The sequence below is a fragment of the Triturus cristatus genome, chromosome 12 (genome assembly GCF_964204655.1).
Source record: "Triturus cristatus chromosome 12, aTriCri1.1, whole genome shotgun sequence".
Lineage (NCBI taxonomy): Eukaryota > Metazoa > Chordata > Amphibia > Caudata > Salamandridae > Triturus > Triturus cristatus.
In genome coordinates, this window is record NC_140595.1 from 725,124,783 (window position 1) to 725,150,171 (window position 25,389).

At 40.1% G+C, this 25,389-nt stretch overlaps 11 non-coding genes across 11 annotated transcripts; all 11 read left to right on the top strand.

Moving 5' to 3' along the window:
• Nucleotides 1-1,883: 1,883 nt before the first annotated feature.
• Nucleotides 1,884-1,965, top strand: TRNAS-AGA (transfer RNA serine (anticodon AGA)). Its single transcript has one exon. It is a non-coding gene; the product is annotated as a tRNA-Ser (tRNA).
• A 1,281-nt stretch (nt 1,966-3,246) lies between these two features.
• On the top strand, nt 3,247-3,318 carry TRNAH-GUG (transfer RNA histidin (anticodon GUG)). Its single transcript has one exon. It is a non-coding gene; the product is annotated as a tRNA-His (tRNA).
• Nucleotides 3,319-5,906: 2,588 nt separating this feature from the next.
• TRNAS-AGA (transfer RNA serine (anticodon AGA)) lies at nt 5,907-5,988 on the top strand. Its single transcript has one exon. It is a non-coding gene; the product is annotated as a tRNA-Ser (tRNA).
• A 1,281-nt stretch (nt 5,989-7,269) lies between these two features.
• On the top strand, nt 7,270-7,341 carry TRNAH-GUG (transfer RNA histidin (anticodon GUG)). The gene has a single exon. It is a non-coding gene; the product is annotated as a tRNA-His (tRNA).
• A 2,588-nt stretch (nt 7,342-9,929) lies between these two features.
• TRNAS-AGA (transfer RNA serine (anticodon AGA)) lies at nt 9,930-10,011 on the top strand. The gene has a single exon. It is a non-coding gene; the product is annotated as a tRNA-Ser (tRNA).
• A 1,281-nt stretch (nt 10,012-11,292) lies between these two features.
• TRNAH-GUG (transfer RNA histidin (anticodon GUG)) lies at nt 11,293-11,364 on the top strand. The gene has a single exon. It is a non-coding gene; the product is annotated as a tRNA-His (tRNA).
• A 2,587-nt stretch (nt 11,365-13,951) lies between these two features.
• TRNAS-AGA (transfer RNA serine (anticodon AGA)) lies at nt 13,952-14,033 on the top strand. The gene has a single exon. It is a non-coding gene; the product is annotated as a tRNA-Ser (tRNA).
• Nucleotides 14,034-15,314: 1,281 nt separating this feature from the next.
• TRNAH-GUG (transfer RNA histidin (anticodon GUG)) lies at nt 15,315-15,386 on the top strand. The gene has a single exon. It is a non-coding gene; the product is annotated as a tRNA-His (tRNA).
• Nucleotides 15,387-17,973: 2,587 nt separating this feature from the next.
• TRNAS-AGA (transfer RNA serine (anticodon AGA)) lies at nt 17,974-18,055 on the top strand. The gene has a single exon. It is a non-coding gene; the product is annotated as a tRNA-Ser (tRNA).
• A 3,941-nt stretch (nt 18,056-21,996) lies between these two features.
• TRNAS-AGA (transfer RNA serine (anticodon AGA)) lies at nt 21,997-22,078 on the top strand. The gene has a single exon. It is a non-coding gene; the product is annotated as a tRNA-Ser (tRNA).
• Nucleotides 22,079-23,359: 1,281 nt separating this feature from the next.
• Nucleotides 23,360-23,431, top strand: TRNAH-GUG (transfer RNA histidin (anticodon GUG)). The gene has a single exon. It is a non-coding gene; the product is annotated as a tRNA-His (tRNA).
• Nucleotides 23,432-25,389: the final 1,958 nt, after the last annotated feature.

Here is a 25,389-nt window from a genome sequence, read left to right on the forward strand (position 1 = left end):
CCTGGGAGACCCCTGAGTCTAAGCCCAGAACCATAACTCTGCCAGTCGAGTACTTACCTAAAAGCCGATAACTCACTTTTCTTCCATAGGCTAACATTCAGTGGTTTCACTTGGAAATTCTTCTAAGTGGTGTGGAGTTTTGGAACTTTAAAATATTCATCTAAAATCAGCCGAACAACGAATTCTGATTTACTCACCTGTTATCAGGAGAGACCTCAGTGCTGCATCTTGGAGCTCGGTACTGACCCTGAAAAGTAATTTTAACCGTACTTACCAGTAACTCGAATTTCCTTCCATGGGATATCATTGCCTGCTTTTTGCTGAAAATTTTCTAAGTGTCGATTTTTGAAACTTACAAATATTCTTTAAAAATCGTACCAACTGTGAAAACGTAATTGTTTACCTGTTTTAGATAGATGTCCCAGTACTGAGCCTAGGAGCCCAGCACTGGATTACAAAAGTAACGAGAACGTATTTTACCCGTAACTTGAATTTTCTTCCATAGGAAACCATTGACTGTTTTTCTGTGAAATTTCTTCTAAGTGTCGATTTTGCAAACATGTAAATATTCCTTAAAAATCGCCTGTATAACTTAAACGCAGTTTCTCAACTGCTTACAGGTGGTACAGTAGTGCTGGATCTAGGATCCAACACTGACCTAGAAAAAGTAACCATAACCCCACTTACCTGCTAAGTGAATTTCCTTCCATAGGATAACATTGGTAATTTGATCAGCAAAAGTTTCTAAGTGTCAACTTTTAAAATAGCAAAATATTGCTTAAAAATCACAACAGTAACTAAAACAAATTTACTCACTTGTTTCCAAGAACTGTCCCAGGACTGAATCTAGGATCCAGTCCTGGATTTAGAAAAGTAATCCTGAAAGTAATTAATTGCATATAACTTAAAATTCCCATTGAGCTCAATGTATTATTGTGATTCAAATTGTGTTGCCTATTGCAATAAACTGTAACTATTACCTGCAAAAGTCAATTGCCTATTGCAAAGTATTTAACTAAAGCATCTCATTCTGAGAAAGTATATTTTGATACCTATTGTTGGTTCTAAAATAAAACAACAATATCTTTTGTATGCAAACCAATGGCCTAGAGTTCAGTTCTTGAGTGTGTGAGACCATTTGCTGACTGAGTGTGTACAACAAATGTTTTACACTGCACTCTGATACTGCCTTACTGCTCGGCAAGCTACCACTTTAGAGAGTAAGGTTATATCTAACTTTAGCCTCTGCCAAACCTCTGGGGACTGGGGACTCTGTGCACACTGTACCTATTTGGGAACAGTATATACAGAGCCACTTTCTCACAGTAGTGATAACGTGATTAGAGTCCTAAGGCCAACATAAAGATACAGCAAAACGTGAGGTGAAAAGCAAAAAGGTTGCTGGTAAGCCACCTTAAGGATGCCAGGTCTAACAAAAACTGAACTAAGGATAACATGAGTAAAACATCAGGTTTCTCTACTGCATTTGGTGAGACAAGTGGGCCTTCTTTTATCTTCCATTCAAGCAATCTTTGACAGACCCCTTTATTATAGAGCTTTTCAAGGATTAAAGATAAGGCACTTACAAAGGAGTCCCAAATACTCAGAGATGGTTGACTTCTGTAATATGGGTCATAGACTAAAAGCAGCGCAAAAACAGAGTGCAACAGGGTCCAAAAAACTTGAGTGCCACAAGAGAGTTTGAATGCAAGCGTATCCTTTTACAGATCCAGAGATATACTTATCCAATTTTTGTTTTTAGGACAGAACGTGCATGATGAAAAAAACATTGTTTTTAAAAAGCGCATTGCAGAATATCAGTACTTTGATGTGGGAAAACTTCAAAACTTTCAAACAAAATATTTGTAGGCAGTTTACAGCAAGTTGTTGTGGCCGAGTGGTTAAGGCGATGGACTAGAAATCCATTGGGGTATCCCCGCGCAGGTTCGAATCCTGCCAACAACGAGAATCTTTTTATTATCGGCTACAATTTCAGAAGTTAACCTTTAGTATTTCTTCCATTTCAGTTTTATAAATAGGTGGCTTATTTTTGTGTCACTATTGCCTCTCCACATATTTGTTATCGCTACCTCTTTCATGTCTTTGCTACACCTCATTCCTACTTTAGCACTGGTGTAAACGCTTCAAATTATTATACCGTTGCTCTCTCATTCATACCTGCGCATACACTTGAAAGTTACTTTACCAATAAAAGACGCAAAGAGAGAAATAGAACAAAAGTGCTGGCTGGATTGGCAAACACACTTCATAAAACTGCATTTTCTTTTTTATTCTCCCCCTTGTTACATGCTTAACCTCCCCATGTGTAATTTCTCTTAACCTGCTGTCCCAGGAAGAGAATTTCATCTAAAGGCTCTTTCTGTGTTTTTTTCCCTAGTCTGTCTTTCCCATTTCTTAGCTGTGTAACTGTTCCTTTACGCGCTCTATTTAAACGCCATCAATCTCATTTGAGCTCCTTGCTCCCGCTTCTGTTTTCTCCACCTCTCATACTGCCAGTTCTCTCTTTCTCTGTGGTTGGTGGCTACTTTCCTGAGCTTCCGAAGCCACGTGGTTCCTGCCTCTTGTTGTCAGACTTGAATTGGAAAAGGAACCATATTAACAAGCCTTTACCATTCACACACGGCGGAAGTTTATACTTTAATTCAGTGAACTAAGAAAAGCGTGTTGTGGGTCCCCTACGAGCCATGGTGCTTGCTTCATCATGATTTGGCACCAGTCATTAGCCGCAGCTCTGCTAATGAGCCACTGAGGTCAGTTTCAATATTTACTCAAAAACATAACCATGCAGCCCACCCCTCAACTGTGTATTTATCTTGCTTTTCTGCTGTTCGTGTGATTAGCTGGGAGGAGCTCACGGCGACATCCTCCCTATAAAAGAATAGATGGATCACTCTCTAACTATTTCTTGCTTCACATACAAATGGCTTGAAAGGTGCAGGGAAGATGCAGGTCTAATAGACAGAATAGAAGGTCTGTGCCAGGTGGGTTTCTCTGCATTGTTGTTCCATCACAGGTCCGCAAGTGTAATGTGTGATCTTTGACTCCTGGCATTTCACAAGCAGGCGGCCAGGAAACGGTTTCAGCCTATCAACCACTGAGGAGACGCAGCCTCTGAATGAGGAATGAGGAAGCAATGAATACATCCAGCCTATCACAGGAACAGCCCTGAGTGTTCCGAATTATAAATTCTCCATGTCACTGTATGTCGTTGAGCCCAAGTAGCTCGCCGTGATCGTATAGTGGTTAGTACTCTGCGTTGTGGCCGCAGCAACCTCGGTTCGAATCCGAGTCACGGCATTGTGGTTGGCAATGTCACGGCAGTTGGGTGTTAATTTTACAGAATTAGCAAATGTACCAGTGGTTTTTGTAAAATGTCTATTAAAAACAGATCCTTTCAAATATTTAAACCATCTAACAACAAATGATTTAAACTCGCATGATTATAAGCTGTAGCTATAATGTATTTACTTACATAAATTATCGGTCTTGAACCTATTGGGGGTGGAGGGGGAGCGGAGCTCACCCCCCAGGTGCAGTTGAGTGACCTGTGTTGTGGCTCTCTAGAGGGAAGGCACACATTTTGCTGTCACCCAGCCCAATCCAGACGTGTATTGGGGCCAGGTTTCAGGCAAATAGAGCAGTAAGTGCAGAGAAATGTTCACTCTCTAAAAGTGGCATTTCTAAAATAGTAAAGTTAAATCCAACCTCACCAGTAAGTAGGATTTTCAATAAATAAATAAAGCTACTCCTCTCCGATATGGAATTACCAAATAAAAAGTATAGGGGAATACACAGAGCTAACCTATGAGAGGGGTAGACCTCACAGTAGTGAAAAATGAAATAGACTGTTTGGTACTTACAGGACACGCGAACCACCAAAGTACATATCTTATTTTTTACTTACATAGCATCATGCACCTAGGACTACCTAGGGCCTACCTTAGGTATAAATTCTATGTAATAAAAGGGGAGTTTAAGGCTTGGCAAGTAGGCTGGGACTCACCTGGGAGACCCCTGAGTCTAAGCCCAGAACCATAACTCTGCCAGTCGAGTACTTACCTAAAAGCCGATAACTCACTTTTCTTCCATAGGCTAACATTCAGTGGTTTCACTTGGAAATTCTTCTAAGTGGTGTGGAGTTTTGGAACTTTAAAATATTCATCTAAAATCAGCCGAACAACGAATTCTGATTTACTCACCTGTTATCAGGAGAGACCTCAGTGCTGCATCTTGGAGCTCGGTACTGACCCTGAAAAGTAATTTTAACCGTACTTACCAGTAACTCGAATTTCCTTCCATGGGATATCATTGCCTGCTTTTTGCTGAAAATTTTCTAAGTGTCGATTTTTGAAACTTACAAATATTCTTTAAAAATCGTACCAACTGTGAAAACGTAATTGTTTACCTGTTTTAGATAGATGTCCCAGTACTGAGCCTAGGAGCCCAGCACTGGATTACAAAAGTAACGAGAACGTACTTTACCCGTAACTTGAATTTTCTTCCATAGGAAACCATTGACTGTTTTTCTGTGAAATTTCTTCTAAGTGTCGATTTTGCAAACATGTAAATATTCCTTAAAAATCGCCTGTATAACTTAAACGCAGTTTCTCAACTGCTTACAGGTGGTACAGTAGTGCTGGATCTAGGATCCAACACTGACCTAGAAAAAGTAACCATAACCCCACTTACCTGCTAAGTGAATTTCCTTCCATAGGATAACATTGGTAATTTGATCAGCAAAAGTTTCTAAGTGTCAACTTTTAAAATAGCAAAATATTGCTTAAAAATCACAACAGTAACTAAAACAAATTTACTCACTTGTTTCCAAGAACTGTCCCAGGACTGAATCTAGGATCCAGTCCTGGATTTAGAAAAGTAATCCTGAAAGTAATTAATTGCATATAACTTAAAATTCCCATTGAGCTCAATGTATTATTGTGATTCAAATTGTGTTGCCTATTGCAATAAACTGTAACTATTACCTGCAAAAGTCAATTGCCTATTGCAAAGTATTTAACTAAAGCATCTCATTCTGAGAAAGTATATTTTGATACCTATTGTTGGTTCTAAAATAAAACAACAATATCTTTTGTATGCAAACCAATGGCCTAGAGTTCAGTTCTTGAGTGTGTGAGACCATTTGCTGACTGAGTGTGTACAACAAATGTTTTACACTGCACTCTGATACTGCCTTACTGCTCGGCAAGCTACCACTTTAGAGAGTAAGGTTATATCTAACTTTAGCCTCTGCCAAACCTCTGGGGACTGGGGACTCTGTGCACACTGTACCTATTTGGGAACAGTATATACAGAGCCACTTTCTCACAGTAGTGATAACGTCATTAGAGTCCTAAGGCCAACATAAAGATACAGCAAAACGTGAGGTGAAAAGCAAAAAGGTTGCTGGTAAGCCACCTTAAGGATGCCAGGTCTAACAAAAACTGAACTAAGGATAACATGAGTAAAACATCAGGTTTCTCTACTGCATTTGGTGAGACAAGTGGGCCTTCTTTTATCTTCCATTCAAGCAATCTTTGACAGACCCCTTTATTATAGAGCTTTTCAAGGATTAAAGATAAGGCACTTACAAAGGAGTCCCAAATACTCAGAGATGGTTGACTTCTGTAATATGGGTCATAGACTAAAAGCAGCGCAAAAACAGAGTGCAACAGGGTCCAAAAAACTTGAGTGCCACAAGAGAGTTTGAATGCAAGCGTATCCTTTTACAGATCCAGAGATATACTTATCCAATTTTTGTTTTTAGGACAGAACGTGCATGATGAAAAAAACATTGTTTTTAAAAAGCGCATTGCAGAATATCAGTACTTTGATGTGGGAAAACTTCAAAACTTTCAAACAAAATATTTGTAGGCAGTTTACAGCAAGTTGTTGTGGCCGAGTGGTTAAGGCGATGGACTAGAAATCCATTGGGGTATCCCCGCGCAGGTTCGAATCCTGCCAACAACGAGAATCTTTTTATTATCGGCTACAATTTCAGAAGTTAACCTTTAGTATTTCTTCCATTTCAGTTTTATAAATAGGTGGCTTATTTTTGTGTCACTATTGCCTCTCCACATATTTGTTATCGCTACCTCTTTCATGTCTTTGCTACACCTCATTCCTACTTTAGCACTGGTGTAAACGCTTCAAATTATTATACCGTTGCTCTCTCATTCATACCTGCGCATACACTTGAAAGTTACTTTACCAATAAAAGACGCAAAGAGAGAAATAGAACAAAAGTGCTGGCTGGATTGGCAAACACACTTCATAAAACTGCATTTTCTTTTTTATTCTCCCCCTTGTTACATGCTTAACCTCCCCATGTGTAATTTCTCTTAACCTGCTGTCCCAGGAAGAGAATTTCATCTAAAGGCTCTTTCTGTGTTTTTTTCCCTAGTCTGTCTTTCCCATTTCTTAGCTGTGTAACTGTTCCTTTACGCGCTCTATTTAAACGCCATCAATCTCATTTGAGCTCCTTGCTCCCGCTTCTGTTTTCTCCACCTCTCATACTGCCAGTTCTCTCTTTCTCTGTGGTTGGTGGCTACTTTCCTGAGCTTCCGAAGCCACGTGGTTCCTGCCTCTTGTTGTCAGACTTGAATTGGAAAAGGAACCATATTAACAAGCCTTTACCATTCACACACGGCGGAAGTTTATACTTTAATTCAGTGAACTAAGAAAAGCGTGTTGTGGGTCCCCTACGAGCCATGGTGCTTGCTTCATCATGATTTGGCACCAGTCATTAGCCGCAGCTCTGCTAATGAGCCACTGAGGTCAGTTTCAATATTTACTCAAAAACATAACCATGCAGCCCACCCCTCAACTGTGTATTTATCTTGCTTTTCTGCTGTTCGTGTGATTAGCTGGGAGGAGCTCACGGCGACATCCTCCCTATAAAAGAATAGATGGATCACTCTCTAACTCTTTCTTGCTTCACATACAAATGGCTTGAAAGGTGCAGGGAAGATGCAGGTCTAATAGACAGAATAGAAGGTCTGTGCCAGGTGGGTTTCTCTGCATTGTTGTTCCATCACAGGTCCGCAAGTGTAATGTGTGATCTTTGACTCCTGGCATTTCACAAGCAGGCGGCCAGGAAACGGTTTCAGCCTATCAACCACTGAGGAGACGCAGCCTCTGAATGAGGAATGAGGAAGCAATGAATACATCCAGCCTATCACAGGAACAGCCCTGAGTGTTCCGAATTATAAATTCTCCATGTCACTGTATGTCGTTGAGCCCAAGTAGCTCGCCGTGATCGTATAGTGGTTAGTACTCTGCGTTGTGGCCGCAGCAACCTCGGTTCGAATCCGAGTCACGGCATTGTGGTTGGCAATGTCACGGCAGTTGGGTGTTAATTTTACAGAATTAGCAAATGTACCAGTGGTTTTTGTAAAATGTCTATTAAAAACAGATCCTTTCAAATATTTAAACCATCTAACAACAAATGATTTAAACTCGCATGATTATAAGCTGTAGCTATAATGTATTTACTTACATAAATTATCGGTCTTGAACCTATTGGGGGTGGAGGGGGAGCGGAGCTCACCCCCCAGGTGCAGTTGAGTGACCTGTGTTGTGGCTCTCTAGAGGGAAGGCACACATTTTGCTGTCACCCAGCCCAATCCAGACGTGTATTGGGGCCAGGTTTCAGGCAAATAGAGCAGTAAGTGCAGAGAAATGTTCACTCTCTAAAAGTGGCATTTCTAAAATAGTAAAGTTAAATCCAACCTCACCAGTAAGTAGGATTTTCAATAAATAAATAAAGCTACTCCTCTCCGATATGGAATTACCAAATAAAAAGTATAGGGGAATACACAGAGCTAACCTATGAGAGGGGTAGACCTCACAGTAGTGAAAAATGAAATAGACTGTTTGGTACTTACAGGACACGCGAACCACCAAAGTACATATCTTATTTTTTACTTACATAGCATCATGCACCTAGGACTACCTAGGGCCTACCTTAGGTATAAATTATATGTAATAAAAGGGGAGTTTAAGGCTTGGCAAGTAGGCTGGGACTCACCTGGGAGACCCCTGAGTCTAAGCCCAGAACCATAACTCTGCCAGTCGAGTACTTACCTAAAAGCCGATAACTCACTTTTCTTCCATAGGCTAACATTCAGTGGTTTCACTTGGAAATTCTTCTAAGTGGTGTGGAGTTTTGGAACTTTAAAATATTCATCTAAAATCAGCCGAACAACGAATTCTGATTTACTCACCTGTTATCAGGAGAGACCTCAGTGCTGCATCTTGGAGCTCGGTACTGACCCTGAAAAGTAATTTTAACCGTACTTACCAGTAACTCGAATTTCCTTCCATGGGATATCATTGCCTGCTTTTTGCTGAAAATTTTCTAAGTGTCGATTTTTGAAACTTACAAATATTCTTTAAAAATCGTACCAACTGTGAAAACGTAATTGTTTACCTGTTTTAGATAGATGTCCCAGTACTGAGCCTAGGAGCCCAGCACTGGATTACAAAAGTAACGAGAACGTACTTTACCCGTAACTTGAATTTTCTTCCATAGGAAACCATTGACTGTTTTTCTGTGAAATTTCTTCTAAGTGTCGATTTTGCAAACATGTAAATATTCCTTAAAAATCGCCTGTATAACTTAAACGCAGTTTCTCAACTGCTTACAGGTGGTACAGTAGTGCTGGATCTAGGATCCAACACTGACCTAGAAAAAGTAACCATAACCCCACTTACCTGCTAAGTGAATTTCCTTCCATAGGATAACATTGGTAATTTGATCAGCAAAAGTTTCTAAGTGTCAACTTTTAAAATAGCAAAATATTGCTTAAAAATCACAACAGTAACTAAAACAAATTTACTCACTTGTTTCCAAGAACTGTCCCAGGACTGAATCTAGGATCCAGTCCTGGATTTAGAAAAGTAATCCTGAAAGTAATTAATTGCATATAACTTAAAATTCCCATTGAGCTCAATGTATTATTGTGATTCAAATTGTGTTGCCTATTGCAATAAACTGTAACTATTACCTGCAAAAGTCAATTGCCTATTGCAAAGTATTTAACTAAAGCATCTCATTCTGAGAAAGTATATTTTGATACCTATTGTTGGTTCTAAAATAAAACAACAATATCTTTTGTATGCAAACCAATGGCCTAGAGTTCAGTTCTTGAGTGTGTGAGACCATTTGCTGACTGAGTGTGTACAACAAATGTTTTACACTGCACTCTGATACTGCCTTACTGCTCGGCAAGCTACCACTTTAGAGAGTAAGGTTATATCTAACTTTAGCCTCTGCCAAACCTCTGGGGACTGGGGACTCTGTGCACACTGTACCTATTTGGGAACAGTATATACAGAGCCACTTTCTCACAGTAGTGATAACGTGATTAGAGTCCTAAGGCCAACATAAAGATACAGCAAAACGTGAGGTGAAAAGCAAAAAGGTTGCTGGTAAGCCACCTTAAGGATGCCAGGTCTAACAAAAACTGAACTAAGGATAACATGAGTAAAACATCAGGTTTCTCTACTGCATTTGGTGAGACAAGTGGGCCTTCTTTTATCTTCCATTCAAGCAATCTTTGACAGACCCCTTTATTATAGAGCTTTTCAAGGATTAAAGATAAGGCACTTACAAAGGAGTCCCAAATACTCAGAGATGGTTGACTTCTGTAATATGGGTCGTAGACTAAAAGCAGCGCAAAAACAGAGTGCAACAGGGTCCAAAAAACTTGAGTGCCACAAGAGAGTTTGAATGTAAGCGTATCCTTTTACAGATCCAGAGATATACTCATCCAATTTTTGTTTTTAGGACAGAACGTGCATGATGAAAAAAACATTGTTTTTAAAAAGCGCATTGCAGAATATCAGTACTTTGATGTGGGAAAACTTCAAAACTTTCAAACAAAATATTTGTAGGCAGTTTACAGCAAGTTGTTGTGGCCGAGTGGTTAAGGTGATGGACTAGAAATCCATTGGGGTATCCCCGCGCAGGTTCGAATCCTGCCAAGAACGAGAATCTTTTTATTATCGGCTACAATTTCAGAAGTTAACCTTTAGTATTTCTTCCATTTCAGTTTTATAAATAGGTGGCTTATTTTTGTGTCACTATTGCCTCTCCACATATTTGTTATCGCTACCTCTTTCATGTCTTTGCTACACCTCATTCCTACTTTAGCACTGGTGTAAACGCTTCAAATTATTATACCGTTGCTCTCTCATTCATACCTGCGCATACACTTGAAAGTTACTTTACCAATAAAAGACGCAAAGAGAGAAATAGAACAAAAGTGCTGGCTGGATTGGCAAACACACTTCATAAAACTGCATTTTCTTTTTTATTCTCCCCCTTGTTACATGCTTAACCTCCCCATGTGTAATTTCTCTTAACCTGCTGTCCCAGGAAGAGAATTTCATCTAAAGGCTCTTTCTGTGTTTTTTTCCCTAGTCTGTCTTTCCCATTTCTTAGCTGTGTAACTGTTCCTTTACGCGCTCTATTTAAACGCCATCAATCTCATTTGAGCTCCTTGCTCCCGCTTCTGTTTTCTCCACCTCTCATACTGCCAGTTCTCTCTTTCTCTGTGGTTGGTGGCTACTTTCCTGAGCTTCCGAAGCCACGTGGTTCCTGCCTCTTGTTGTCAGACTTGAATTGGAAAAGGAACCATATTAACAAGCCTTTACCATTCACACACGGCGGAAGTTTATACTTTAATTCAGTGAACTAAGAAAAGCGTGTTGTGGGTCCCCTACGAGCCATGGTGCTTGCTTCATCATGATTTGGCACCAGTCATTAGCCGCAGCTCTGCTAATGAGCCACTGAGGTCAGTTTCAATATTTACTCAAAAACATAACCATGCAGCCCACCCCTCAACTGTGTATTTATCTTGCTTTTCTGCTGTTCGTGTGATTAGCTGGGAGGAGCTCACGGCGACATCCTCCCTATAAAAGAATAGATGGATCACTCTCTAACTCTTTCTTGCTTCACATACAAATGGCTTGAAAGGTGCAGGGAAGATGCAGGTCTAATAGACAGAATAGAAGGTCTGTGCCAGGTGGGTTTCTCTGCATTGTTGTTCCATCACAGGTCCGCAAGTGTAATGTGTGATCTTTGACTCCTGGCATTTCACAAGCAGGCGGCCAGGAAACGGTTTCAGCCTATCAACCACTGAGGAGACGCAGCCTCTGAATGAAGAATGAGGAAGCAATGAATACATCCAGCCTATCACAGGAACAGCCCTGAGTGTTCCGAATTATAAATTCTCCATGTCACTGTATGTCGTTGAGCCCAAGTAGCTCGCCGTGATCGTATAGTGGTTAGTACTCTGCGTTGTGGCCGCAGCAACCTCGGTTCGAATCCGAGTCACGGCATTGTGGTTGGCAATGTCACGGCAGTTGGGTGTTAATTTTACAGAATTAGCAAATGTACCAGTGGTTTTTGTAAAATGTCTATTAAAAACAGATCCTTTCAAATATTTAAACCATCTAACAACAAATGATTTAAACTCGCATGATTATAAGCTGTAGCTATAATGTATTTACTTACATAAATTATCGTTCTTGAACCTATTGGGGGTGGAGGGGGAGCGGAGCTCACCCCCCAGGTGCAGTTGAGTGACCTGTGTTGTGGCTCTCTAGAGGGAAGGCACACATTTTGCTGTCACCCAGCCCAATCCAGACGTGTATTGGGGCCAGGTTTCAGGCAAATAGAGCAGTAAGTGCAGAGAAATGTTCACTCTCTAAAAGTGGCATTTCTAAAATAGTAAAGTTAAATTCAACCTCACCAGTAAGTAGGATTTTCAATAAATAAATAAAGCTACTCCTCTCCGATATGGAATTACCAAATAAAAAGTATAGGGGAATACACAGAGCTAACCTATGAGAGGGGTAGACCTCACAGTAGTGAAAAATGAAATAGACTGTTTGGTACTTACAGGACACGCGAACCACCAAAGTACATATCTTATTTTTTACTTACATAGCATCATGCACCTAGGACTACCTAGGGCCTACCTTAGGTATAAATTATATGTAATAAAAGGGGAGTTTAAGGCTTGGCAAGTAGGCTGGGACTCACCTGGGAGACCCCTGAGTCTAAGCCCAGAACCATAACTCTGCCAGTCGAGTACTTACCTAAAAGCCGATAACTCACTTTTCTTCCATAGGCTAACATTCAGTGGTTTCACTTGGAAATTCTTCTAAGTGGTGTGGAGTTTTGGAACTTTAAAATATTCATCTAAAATCAGCCGAACAACGAATTCTGATTTACTCACCTGTTATCAGGAGAGACCTCAGTGCTGCATCTTGGAGCTCGGTACTGACCCTGAAAAGTAATTTTAATCGTACTTACCAGTAACTCGAATTTCCTTCCATGGGATATCATTGCCTGCTTTTTGCTGAAAATTTTCTAAGTGTCGATTTTTGAAACTTACAAATATTCTTTAAAAATCGTACCAAATGTGAAAACGTAATTGTTTACCTGTTTTAGATAGATGTCCCAGTACTGAGCCTAGGAGCCCAGCACTGGATTACAAAAGTAACGAGAACGTACTTTACCCGTAACTTGAATTTTCTTCCATAGGAAACCATTGACTGTTTTTCTGTGAAATTTCTTCTAAGTGTCGATTTTGCAAACATGTAAATATTCCTTAAAAATCGCCTGTATAACTTAAACACAGTTTCTCAACTGCTTACAGGTGGTACAGTAGTGCTGGATCTAGGATCCAACACTGACCTAGAAAAAGTAACCATAACCCCACTTACCTGCTAAGTGAATTTCCTTCCATAGGATAACATTGGTAATTTGATCAGCAAAAGTTTCTAAGTGTCAACTTTTAAAATAGCAAAATATTGCTTAAAAATCACAACAGTAACTAAAACGAATTTACTCACTTGTTTCCAAGAACTGTCCCAGGACTGAATCTAGGATCCAGACCTGGATTTAGAAAAGTAATCCTGAAAGTAATTAATTGCATATAACTTAAAATTCCCATTGAGCTCAATGTATTATTGTTATTCAAATTGTGTTGCCTATTGCAATAAACTGTAACTATGACCTGCAAAAGCCAATTGCCTATTGCAAAGTATTTAACTAAAGCATCTCATTCTGAGAAAGTATATTTTGATATCTATTGTTGGTTCTAAAATAAAACAACAATATCTTTTGTATGCAAACCAATGGCCTAGAGTTCAGTTCTTGAGTGTGTGAGACCATTTGCTGACTGAGTGTGTACAACAAATGTTTTACACTGCACTCTGATACTGCCTTACTGCTCGGCAAGCTACCACTTTAGAGAGTAAGGTTATATCTAACTTTAGCCTCTGCCAAACCTCTGGGGACTGGGGACTCTGTGCACACTGTACCTATTTGGGAACAGTATATACAGAGCCACTTTCTCACAGTAGTGATAAAGTGATTAGAGTCCTAAGGCCAACATAAAGATACAGCAAAACGTGAGGTGAAAAGCAAAAAGGTTGCTGGTAGGCCACCTTAAGGATGCCAGGTCTAACAAAAACTGAACTAAGGATAACATGAGTAAAACATCAGGTTTCTCTACTGCATTTGGTGAGACAAGTGGGCCTTCTTTTATCTTCCATTCAAGCAATCTTTGACAGACCCCTTTATTATAGAGCTTTTCAAGGATTAAAGATAAGGCACTTACAAAGGAGTCCCAAATACTCAGAGATGGTTGACTTCTGTAATATGGGTCGTAGACTAAAAGCAGCGCAAAAACAGAGTGCAACAGGGTCCAAAAAATTGAGTGCCACAAGAGAGTTTGAATGCAAGCGTATCCTTTTACAGATCCAGAGATATACTCATCCAATTTTTGTTTTTAGGACAGAACGTGCATGATGAAAAAAACATTGTTTTTAAAAAGCGCATTGCAGAATATCAGTACTTTGATGTGGGAAAACTTCAAAACTTTCAAACAAAATATTTGTAGGCTGCTTACAGCAAGTTGTTGTGGCCGAGTGGTTAAGGCGATGGACTAGAAATCCATTGGGGTATCCCAGCGCAGGTTCGAATCCTGCCAACAACGAGAATCTTTTTATTATCGGCTACAATTTCAGAAGTTAACCTTTAGTATTTCTTCCATTTCAGTTTTATAAATAGGTGGCTTATTTTTGTGTCACTATTGCCTCTCCACATATTTGTTATCGCTACCTCTTTCATGTCTTTGCTACACCTCATTCCTACTTTAGCACTGGTGTAAACGCTTCAAATTATTATACCGTTGCTCTCTCATTCATACCTGCGCATACACTTGAAAGTTACTTTACCAATAAAAGACGCAAAGAGAGAAATAGAACAAAAGTGCTGGCTGGATTGGCAAACACACTTCATAAAACTGCATTTTCTTTTTTATTCTCCCCCTTGTTACATGCTTAACCTCCCCATGTGTAATTTCTCTTAACCTGCTGTCCCAGGAAGAGAATTTCATCTAAAGGCTCTTTCTGTGTTTTTTTCCCTAGTCTGTCTTTCCCATTTCTTAGCTGTGTAACTGTTCCTTTACGCGCTCTATTTAAATGCCATCAATCTCATTTGAGCTCCTTGCTCCCGCTTCTGTTTTCTCCACCTCTCATACTGCCAGTTCTCTCTTTCTCTGTGGTTGGTGGCTACTTTCCTGAGCTTCCGAAGCCACGTGGTTCCTGCCTCTTGTTGTCAGACTTGAATTGGAAAAGGAACCATATTAACAAGCCTTTACCACTCACACACGGCGGAAGTTTATACTTTAATTCAGTGAGCTAAGAAAAGCGTGTTGTGGGTCCCCTACGAGCCATGGTGCTTGCTTCATCATGATTTGGCACCAGTCATTAGCCGCAGCTCTGCTAATGAGCCACTGAGGTCAGTTTCAATATTTACTCAAAAACATAACCATGCAGCCCACCCCTCAACTGTGTATTTATCTTGCTTTTCTGCTGCTCGTGTGATTAGCTGGGAGGAGCTCACGGCTACATCCTCCCTATAAAAGTGTAGATGGATCACTCTCTAACTCTTTCTTGCTTCACATACAAATGGCTTGAAAGGTGCAGGGAAGATGCAGGTCTAATAGACAGAATAGAAGGTCTGTGCCAGGTGGGTTTCTCTGCATTGTTGTTCCATCACAGGTCCGCAAGTGTAATGTGTGATCTTTGACTCCTGGCATTTCACAAGCAGGCGGCCAGGAAACGGTTTCAGCCTATCAACCACTGAGGAGACGCAGCCTCTGAATGAGGAATGAGGAAGCAATGAATACATCCAGCCTATCACAGGAACAGCCCTGAGTGTTCCGAATTATAAATTCTCCATGTCACTGTATGTCGTTGAGCCCAAGTAGCTCGCCGTGATCGTATAGTGGTTAGTACTCTGCGTTGTGGCTGCAGCAACCTCGGTTCGAATCCGAGTCACGGCATTGTGGTTGGCAATGTCACGGCAGTTGGGTGTTAATTTTACAGAATTAGCAAATGTACCAGTGGTTTTAGTAAAATGTCTATTAAAAACAGATCCTTTCAAATATTTAAACCATCTAACAACAAATGATTTAAACTCGCATGATTATAAGCTGTAGCTATAATGTATTTACTTACATAAATTATCGGTCTTGAACCTATTGGGGGTGGAGGGGGACCGGAGCTCACCCCCCAGGTGCAGTTGCGTGACCTGTGTTGTGGCTCTCTAGAGGGAAGGCACACATTTTGCTGTCACCCAGCCCAATCCAGACGTGTATTGGGGCCAGGTTTCAGGCAAATAGAGCAGTAAGTGCAGAGAAATGTTCACTCTCTAAAAGTGGCATTTCTAAAATAGTAAAGTTAAATTCAACCTCACCAGTAAGTAGGATTTTCAATAAATAAATAAAGCTACTCCTCTCCGATATGGAATTACCAAATAAAAAGTATAGGGGAATACACAGAGCTAACCTATGAGAGGGGTAGACCTCACAGTAGTGAAAAATGAAATAGACTGTTTGGTACTTACAGGACACGCGAACCACCAAAGTACATATCTTATTTTTTACTTACATAGCATCATGCACCTAGGACTACCTAGGGCCTACCTTAGGAATAAATTATATGTAATAAAAGGGGAGTTTAAGGCTTGGCAAGTAGGCTGGGACTCGCCTGGGAGACCCCTGAGTCTAAGCCCAGAACCATAACTCTGCCAGTCGAGTACTTACCTAAAAGCCGATAACTCACTTTTCTTCCATAGGCTAACATTCAGTGGTTTCACTTGGAAATTCTTCTAAGTGGTGTGGAGATTTGGAACTTTAAAATATTCATCTAAAATCAGCCGAACAACGAATTCTGATTTACTCACCTGTTATCAGGAGAGACCTCAGTGCTGCATCTTGGAGCTCGGTACTGACCCTGAAAAGTAATTTTAACCGTACTTACCAGTAACTCGAATTTCCTTCCATGGGATATCATTGCCTGCTTTTTGCTGAAAATTTTCTAAGTGTCGATTTTTGAAACTTACAAATATTCTTTAAAAATCGTACCAACTGTGAAAACGTAATTGTTTACCTGTTTTAGATAGATGTCCCAGTACTGAGCCTAGGAGCCCAGCACTGGATTACAAAAGTAACGAGAACGTACTTTACCCGTAACTTGAATTTTCTTCCATAGGAAACCATTGACTGTTTTTCTGTGAAATTTCTTCTAAGTGTCGATTTTGCAAACATGTAAATATTCCTTAAAAATCGCCTGTATAACTTAAACACAGTTTCTCAACTGCTTACAGGTGGTACAGTAGTGCTGGATCTAGGATCCAACACTGACCTAGAAAAAGTAACCATAACCCCACTTACCTGCTAAGTGAATTTCCTTCCATAGGATAACATTGGTAATTTGATCAGCAAAAGTTTCTAAGTGTCAACTTTTAAAATAGCAAAATATTGCTTAAAAATCACAACAGTAACTAAAACGAATTTACTCACTTGTTTCCAAGAACTGTCCCAGGACTGAATCTAGGATCCAGACCTGGATTTAGAAAAGTAATCCTGAAAGTAATTAATTGCATATAACTTAAAATTCCCATTGAGCTCAATGTATTATTGTTATTCAAATTGTGTTGCCTATTGCAATAAACTGTAACTATGACCTGCAAAAGTCAATTGCCTATTGCAAAGTATTTAACTAAAGCATCTCATTCTGAGAAAGTATATTTTGATACCTATTGTTGGTTCTAAAATAAAACAACAATATCTTTTGTATGCAAACCAATGGCCTAGAGTTCAGTTCTTGAGTGTGTGAGACCATTTGCTGACTGAGTGTGTACAACAAATGTTTTACACTGTACTCTGATACTGCCTTACTGCTCGGCAAGCTACCACTTTAGAGAGTAAGGTTATATCTAACTTTAGCCTCTGCCAAACCTCTGGGGACTGGGGACTCTGTGCACACTGTACCTATTTGGGAACAGTATATACAGAGCCACTTTCTCACAGTAGTGATAACGTGATTAGAGTCCTAAGGCCAACATAAAGATACAGCAAAACGTGAGGTGAAAAGCAAAAAGGTTGCTGGTAAGCCACCTTAAGGATGCCAGGTCTAACAAAAACTGAACTAAGGATAACATGAGTAAAACATCAGGTTTCTCTACTGCATTTGGTGAGACAAGTGGGCCTTCTTTTCTCTTCCATTCAAGCAATCTTTGACAGACCCCTTTATTATAGAGCTTTTCAAGGATTAAAGATAAGGCACTTACAAAGGAGTCCCAAATACTCAGAGATGGTTGACTTCTGTAATATGGGTCGTAGACTAAAAGCAGCGCAAAAACAGAGTGCAACAGGGTCCAAAAAATTGAGTGCCACAAGAGAGTTTGAATGCAAGCGTATCCTTTTACAGATCCAGAGATATACTCATCCAATTTTTGTTTTTAGGACAGAACGTGCATGATGAAAAAAACATTGTTTTTAAAAAGCGCATTGCAGAATATCAGTACTTTGATGTGGGAAAACTTCAAAACTTTCAAACAAAATATTTGTAGGCTGCTTACAGCAAGTTGTTGTGGCCGAGTGGTTAAGGCGATGGACTAGAAATCCATTGGGGTATCCCAGCGCAGGTCCGAATCCTGCCAACAACGAGAATCTTTTTATTATCGGCTACAATTTCAGAAGTTAACCTTTAGTATTTCTTCCATTTCAGTTTTATAAATAGGTGGCTTATTTTTGTGTCACTATTTCCTCTCCACATATTTGTTATCGCTACCTCTTTCATGTCTTTGCTACACCTCATTCCTACTTTAGCACTGGTGTAAACGCTTCAAATTATTATACCGTTGCTCTCTCATTCATACCTGCGCATACACTTGAAAGTTACTTTACCAATAAAAGACGCAAAGAGAGAAATAGAACAAAAGTGCTGGCTGGATTGGCAAACACACTTCATAAAACTGCATTTTCTTTTTTATTCTCCCCCTTGTTACATGCTTAACCTCCCCATGTGTAATTTCTCTTAACCTGCTGTCCCAGGAAGAGAATTTCATCTAAAGGCTCTTTCTGTGTTTTTTTCCCTAGTCTGTCTTTCCCATTTCTTAGCTGTGTAACTGTTCCTTTACGCGCTCTATTTAAATGCCATCAATCTCATTTGAGCTCCTTGCTCCCGCTTCTGTTTTCTCCACCTCTCATACTGCCAGTTCTCTCTTTCTCTGTGGTTGGTGGCTACTTTCCTGAGCTTCCGAAGCCACGTGGTTCCTGCCTCTTGTTGTCAGACTTGAATTGGAAAAGGAACCATATTAACAAGCCTTTACCACTCACACACGGCGGAAGTTTATACTTTAATTCAGTGAGCTAAGAAAAGCGTGTTGTGGGTCCCCTACGAGCCATGGTGCTTGCTTCATCATGATTTGGCACCAGTCATTAGCCGCAGCTCTGCTAATGAGCCACTGAGGTCAGTTTCAATATTTACTCAAAAACATAACCATGCAGCCCACCCCTCAACTGTGTATTTATCTTGCTTTTCTGCTGTTCGTGTGATTATCTGGGAGGAGCTCACGGCGACATCCTCCCTATAAAAGTGTAGATGGATCACTCTCTAACTCTTTCTTGCTTCACATACAAATGGCTTGAAAGGTGCAGGGAAGATGCAGGTCTAATAGACAGAATAGAAGGTCTGTGCCAGGTGGGTTTCTCTGCATTGTTGTTCCATCACAGGTCCGCAAGTGTAATGTGTGATCTTTGACTCCTGGCATTTCACAAGCAGGCGGCCAGGAAACGGTTTCAGCCTATCAACCACTGAGGAGACGCAGCCTCTGAATGAGGAATGAGGAAGCAATGAATACATCCAGCCTATCACAGGAACAGCCCTGAGTGTTCCGAATTATAAATTCTCCATGTCACTGTATGTCGTTGAGCCCAAGTAGCTCGCCGTGATCGTATAGTGGTTAGTACTCTGCGTTGTGGCTGCAGCAACCTCGGTTCGAATCCGAGTCATGGCATTGTGGTTGGCAATGTCACGGCAGTTGGGTGTTAATTTTACAGAATTAGCAGATGTACCAGTGGTTTTAGTAAAATGTCTATTAAAAACAGATCCTTTCAAATATTTAAACCATCTAACAACAAATGATTTAAACTCGCATGATTATAAGCTGTAGCTATAATGTATTTACTTACATAAATTATCGGTCTTGAACCTATTGGGGGTGGAGGGGGACCGGAGCTCACCCCCCAGGTGCAGTTGCGTGACCTGTGTTGTGGCTCTCTAGAGGGAAGGCACACATTTTGCTGTCACCCAGCCCAATCCAGACGTGTATTGGGGCCAGGTTTCAGGCAAATAGAGCAGTAAGTGCAGAGAAATGTTCACTCTCTAAAAGTGGCATTTCTAAAATAGTAAAGTTAAATTCAACCTCACCAGTAAGTAGGATTTTCAATAAATAAATAAAGCTACTCCTCTCCGATATGGAATTACCAAATAAAAAGTATAGGGGAATACACAGAGCTAACCTATGAGAGGGGTAGACCTCACAGTAGTGAAAAATGAAATAGACTGTTTGGTACTTACAGGACACGCGAACCACCAAAGTACATATCTTATTTTTTACTTACATAGCATCATGCACCTAGGACTACCTAGGGCCTACCTTAGGAATAAATTATATGTAATAAAAGGGGAGTTTAAGGCTTGGCAAGTAGGCTGGGACTCGCCTGGGAGACCCCTGAGTCTAAGCCCAGAACCATAACTCTGCCAGTCGAGTACTTACCTAAAAGCCGATAACTCACTTTTCTTCCATAGGCTAACATTCAGTGGTTTCACTTGGAAATTCTTCTAAGTGGTGTGGAGTTTTGGAACTTTAAAATATTCATCTAAAATCAGCCGAACAACGAATTCTGATTTACTCACCTGTTATCAGGAGAGACCTCAGTGCTGCATCTTGGAGCTCGGTACTGACCCTGAAAAGTAATTTTAACCGTACTTACCAGTAACTCGAATTTCCTTCCATGGGATATCATTGCCTGCTTTTTGCTGAAAATTTTCTAAGTGTCGATTTTTGAAACTTACAAATATTCTTTAAAAATCGTACCAACTGTGAAAACGTAATTGTTTACCTGTTTTAGATAGATGTCCCAGTACTGAGCCTAGGAGCCCAGCACTGGATTACAAAAGTAACGAGAACGTACTTTACCCGTAACTTGAATTTTCTTCCATAGGAAACCATTGACTGTTTTTCTGTGAAATTTCTTCTAAGTGTCGATTTTGCAAACATGTAAATATTCCTTAAAAATCGCCTGTATAACTTAAACGCAGTTTCTCAACTGCTTACAGGTGGTACAGTAGTGCTGGATCTAGGATCCAACACTGACCTAGAAAAAGTAACCATAACCCCACTTACCTGCTAAGTGAATTTCCTTCCATAGGATAACATTGGTAATTTGATCAGCAAAAGTTTCTAAGTGTCAACTTTTAAAATAGCAAAATATTGCTTAAAAATCACAACAGTAACTAAAACAAATTTACTCACTTGTTTCCAAGAACTGTCCCAGGACTGAATCTAGGATCCAGTCCTGGATTTAGAAAAGTAATCCTGAAAGTAATTAATTGCATATAACTTAAAATTCCCATTGAGCTCAATGTATTATTGTGATTCAAATTGTGTTGCCTATTGCAATAAACTGTAACTATTACCTGCAAAAGTCAATTGCCTATTGCAAAGTATTTAACTAAAGCATCTCATTCTGAGAAAGTATATTTTGATACCTATTGTTGGTTCTAAAATAAAACAACAATATCTTTTGTATGCAAACCAATGGCCTAGAGTTCAGTTCTTGAGTGTGTGAGACCATTTGCTGACTGAGTGTGTACAACAAATGTTTTACACTGCACTCTGATACTGCCTTACTGCTCGGCAAGCTACCACTTTAGAGAGTAAGGTTATATCTAACTTTAGCCTCTGCCAAACCTCTGGGGACTGGGGACTCTGTGCACACTGTACCTATTTGGGAACAGTATATACAGAGCCACTTTCTCACAGTAGTGATAACGTCATTAGAGTCCTAAGGCCAACATAAAGATACAGCAAAACGTGAGGTGAAAAGCAAAAAGGTTGCTGGTAAGCCACCTTAAGGATGCCAGGTCTAACAAAAACTGAACTAAGGATAACATGAGTAAAACATCAGGTTTCTCTACTGCATTTGGTGAGACAAGTGGGCCTTCTTTTATCTTCCATTCAAGCAATCTTTGACAGACCCCTTTATTATAGAGCTTTTCAAGGATTAAAGATAAGGCACTTACAAAGGAGTCCCAAATACTCAGAGATGGTTGACTTCTGTAATATGGGTCATAGACTAAAAGCAGCGCAAAAACAGAGTGCAACAGGGTCCAAAAAACTTGAGTGCCACAAGAGAGTTTGAATGCAAGCGTATCCTTTTACAGATCCAGAGATATACTTATCCAATTTTTGTTTTTAGGACAGAACGTGCATGATGAAAAAAACATTGTTTTTAAAAAGCGCATTGCAGAATATCAGTACTTTGATGTGGGAAAACTTCAAAACTTTCAAACAAAATATTTGTAGGCAGTTTACAGCAAGTTGTTGTGGCCGAGTGGTTAAGGCGATGGACTAGAAATCCATTGGGGTATCCCCGCGCAGGTTCGAATCCTGCCAACAACGAGAATCTTTTTATTATCGGCTACAATTTCAGAAGTTAACCTTTAGTATTTCTTCCATTTCAGTTTTATAAATAGGTGGCTTATTTTTGTGTCACTATTGCCTCTCCACATATTTGTTATCGCTACCTCTTTCATGTCTTTGCTACACCTCATTCCTACTTTAGCACTGGTGTAAACGCTTCAAATTATTATACCGTTGCTCTCTCATTCATACCTGCGCATACACTTGAAAGTTACTTTACCAATAAAAGACGCAAAGAGAGAAATAGAACAAAAGTGCTGGCTGGATTGGCAAACACACTTCATAAAACTGCATTTTCTTTTTTATTCTCCCCCTTGTTACATGCTTAACCTCCCCATGTGTAATTTCTCTTAACCTGCTGTCCCAGGAAGAGAATTTCATCTAAAGGCTCTTTCTGTGTTTTTTTCCCTAGTCTGTCTTTCCCATTTCTTAGCTGTGTAACTGTTCCTTTACGCGCTCTATTTAAACGCCATCAATCTCATTTGAGCTCCTTGCTCCCGCTTCTGTTTTCTCCACCTCTCATACTGCCAGTTCTCTCTTTCTCTGTGGTTGGTGGCTACTTTCCTGAGCTTCCGAAGCCACGTGGTTCCTGCCTCTTGTTGTCAGACTTGAATTGGAAAAGGAACCATATTAACAAGCCTTTACCATTCACACACGGCGGAAGTTTATACTTTAATTCAGTGAACTAAGAAAAGCGTGTTGTGGGTCCCCTACGAGCCATGGTGCTTGCTTCATCATGATTTGGCACCAGTCATTAGCCGCAGCTCTGCTAATGAGCCACTGAGGTCAGTTTCAATATTTACTCAAAAACATAACCATGCAGCCCACCCCTCAACTGTGTATTTATCTTGCTTTTCTGCTGTTCGTGTGATTAGCTGGGAGGAGCTCACGGCGACATCCTCCCTATAAAAGAATAGATGGATCACTCTCTAACTCTTTCTTGCTTCACATACAAATGGCTTGAAAGGTGCAGGGAAGATGCAGGTCTAATAGACAGAATAGAAGGTCTGTGCCAGGTGGGTTTCTCTGCATTGTTGTTCCATCACAGGTCCGCAAGTGTAATGTGTGATCTTTGACTCCTGGCATTTCACAAGCAGGCGGCCAGGAAACGGTTTCAGCCTATCAACCACTGAGGAGACGCAGCCTCTGAATGAGGAATGAGGAAGCAATGAATACATCCAGCCTATCACAGGAACAGCCCTGAGTGTTCCGAATTATAAATTCTCCATGTCACTGTATGTCGTTGAGCCCAAGTAGCTCGCCGTGATCGTATAGTGGTTAGTACTCTGCGTTGTGGCCGCAGCAACCTCGGTTCGAATCCGAGTCACGGCATTGTGGTTGGCAATGTCACGGCAGTTGGGTGTTAATTTTACAGAATTAGCAAATGTACCAGTGGTTTTTGTAAAATGTCTATTAAAAACAGATCCTTTCAAATATTTAAACCATCTAACAACAAATGATTTAAACTCGCATGATTATAAGCTGTAGCTATAATGTATTTACTTACATAAATTATCGGTCTTGAACCTATTGGGGGTGGAGGGGGAGCGGAGCTCACCCCCCAGGTGCAGTTGAGTGACCTGTGTTGTGGCTCTCTAGAGGGAAGGCACACATTTTGCTGTCACCCAGCCCAATCCAGACGTGTATTGGGGCCAGGTTTCAGGCAAATAGAGCAGTAAGTGCAGAGAAATGTTCACTCTCTAAAAGTGGCATTTCTAAAATAGTAAAGTTAAATCCAACCTCACCAGTAAGTAGGATTTTCAATAAATAAATAAAGCTACTCCTCTCCGATATGGAATTACCAAATAAAAAGTATAGGGGAATACACAGAGCTAACCTATGAGAGGGGTAGACCTCACAGTAGTGAAAAATGAAATAGACTGTTTGGTACTTACAGGACACGCGAACCACCAAAGTACATATCTTATTTTTTACTTACATAGCATCATGCACCTAGGACTACCTAGGGCCTACCTTAGGTATAAATTATATGTAATAAAAGGGGAGTTTAAGGCTTGGCAAGTAGGCTGGGACTCACCTGGGAGACCCCTGAGTCTAAGCCCAGAACCATAACTCTGCCAGTCGAGTACTTACCTAAAAGCCGATAACTCACTTTTCTTCCATAGGCTAACATTCAGTGGTTTCACTTGGAAATTCTTCTAAGTGGTGTGGAGTTTTGGAACTTTAAAATATTCATCTAAAATCAGCCGAACAACGAATTCTGATTTACTCACCTGTTATCAGGAGAGACCTCAGTGCTGCATCTTGGAGCTCGGTACTGACCCTGAAAAGTAATTTTAACCGTACTTACCAGTAACTCGAATTTCCTTCCATGGGATATCATTGCCTGCTTTTTGCTGAAAATTTTCTAAGTGTCGATTTTTGAAACTTACAAATATTCTTTAAAAATCGTACCAACTGTGAAAACGTAATTGTTTACCTGTTTTAGATAGATGTCCCAGTACTGAGCCTAGGAGCCCAGCACTGGATTACAAAAGTAACGAGAACGTACTTTACCCGTAACTTGAATTTTCTTCCATAGGAAACCATTGACTGTTTTTCTGTGAAATTTCTTCTAAGTGTCGATTTTGCAAACATGTAAATATTCCTTAAAAATCGCCTGTATAACTTAAACGCAGTTTCTCAACTGCTTACAGGTGGTACAGTAGTGCTGGATCTAGGATCCAACACTGACCTAGAAAAAGTAACCATAACCCCACTTACCTGCTAAGTGAATTTCCTTCCATAGGATAACATTGGTAATTTGATCAGCAAAAGTTTCTAAGTGTCAACTTTTAAAATAGCAAAATATTGCTTAAAAATCACAACAGTAACTAAAACAAATTTACTCACTTGTTTCCAAGAACTGTCCCAGGACTGAATCTAGGATCCAGTCCTGGATTTAGAAAAGTAATCCTGAAAGTAATTAATTGCATATAACTTAAAATTCCCATTGAGCTCAATGTATTATTGTGATTCAAATTGTGTTGCCTATTGCAATAAACTGTAACTATTACCTGCAAAAGTCAATTGCCTATTGCAAAGTATTTAACTAAAGCATCTCATTCTGAGAAAGTATATTTTGATACCTATTGTTGGTTCTAAAATAAAACAACAATATCTTTTGTATGCAAACCAATGGCCTAGAGTTCAGTTCTTGAGTGTGTGAGACCATTTGCTGACTGAGTGTGTACAACAAATGTTTTACACTGCACTCTGATACTGCCTTACTGCTCGGCAAGCTACCACTTTAGAGAGTAAGGTTATATCTAACTTTAGCCTCTGCCAAA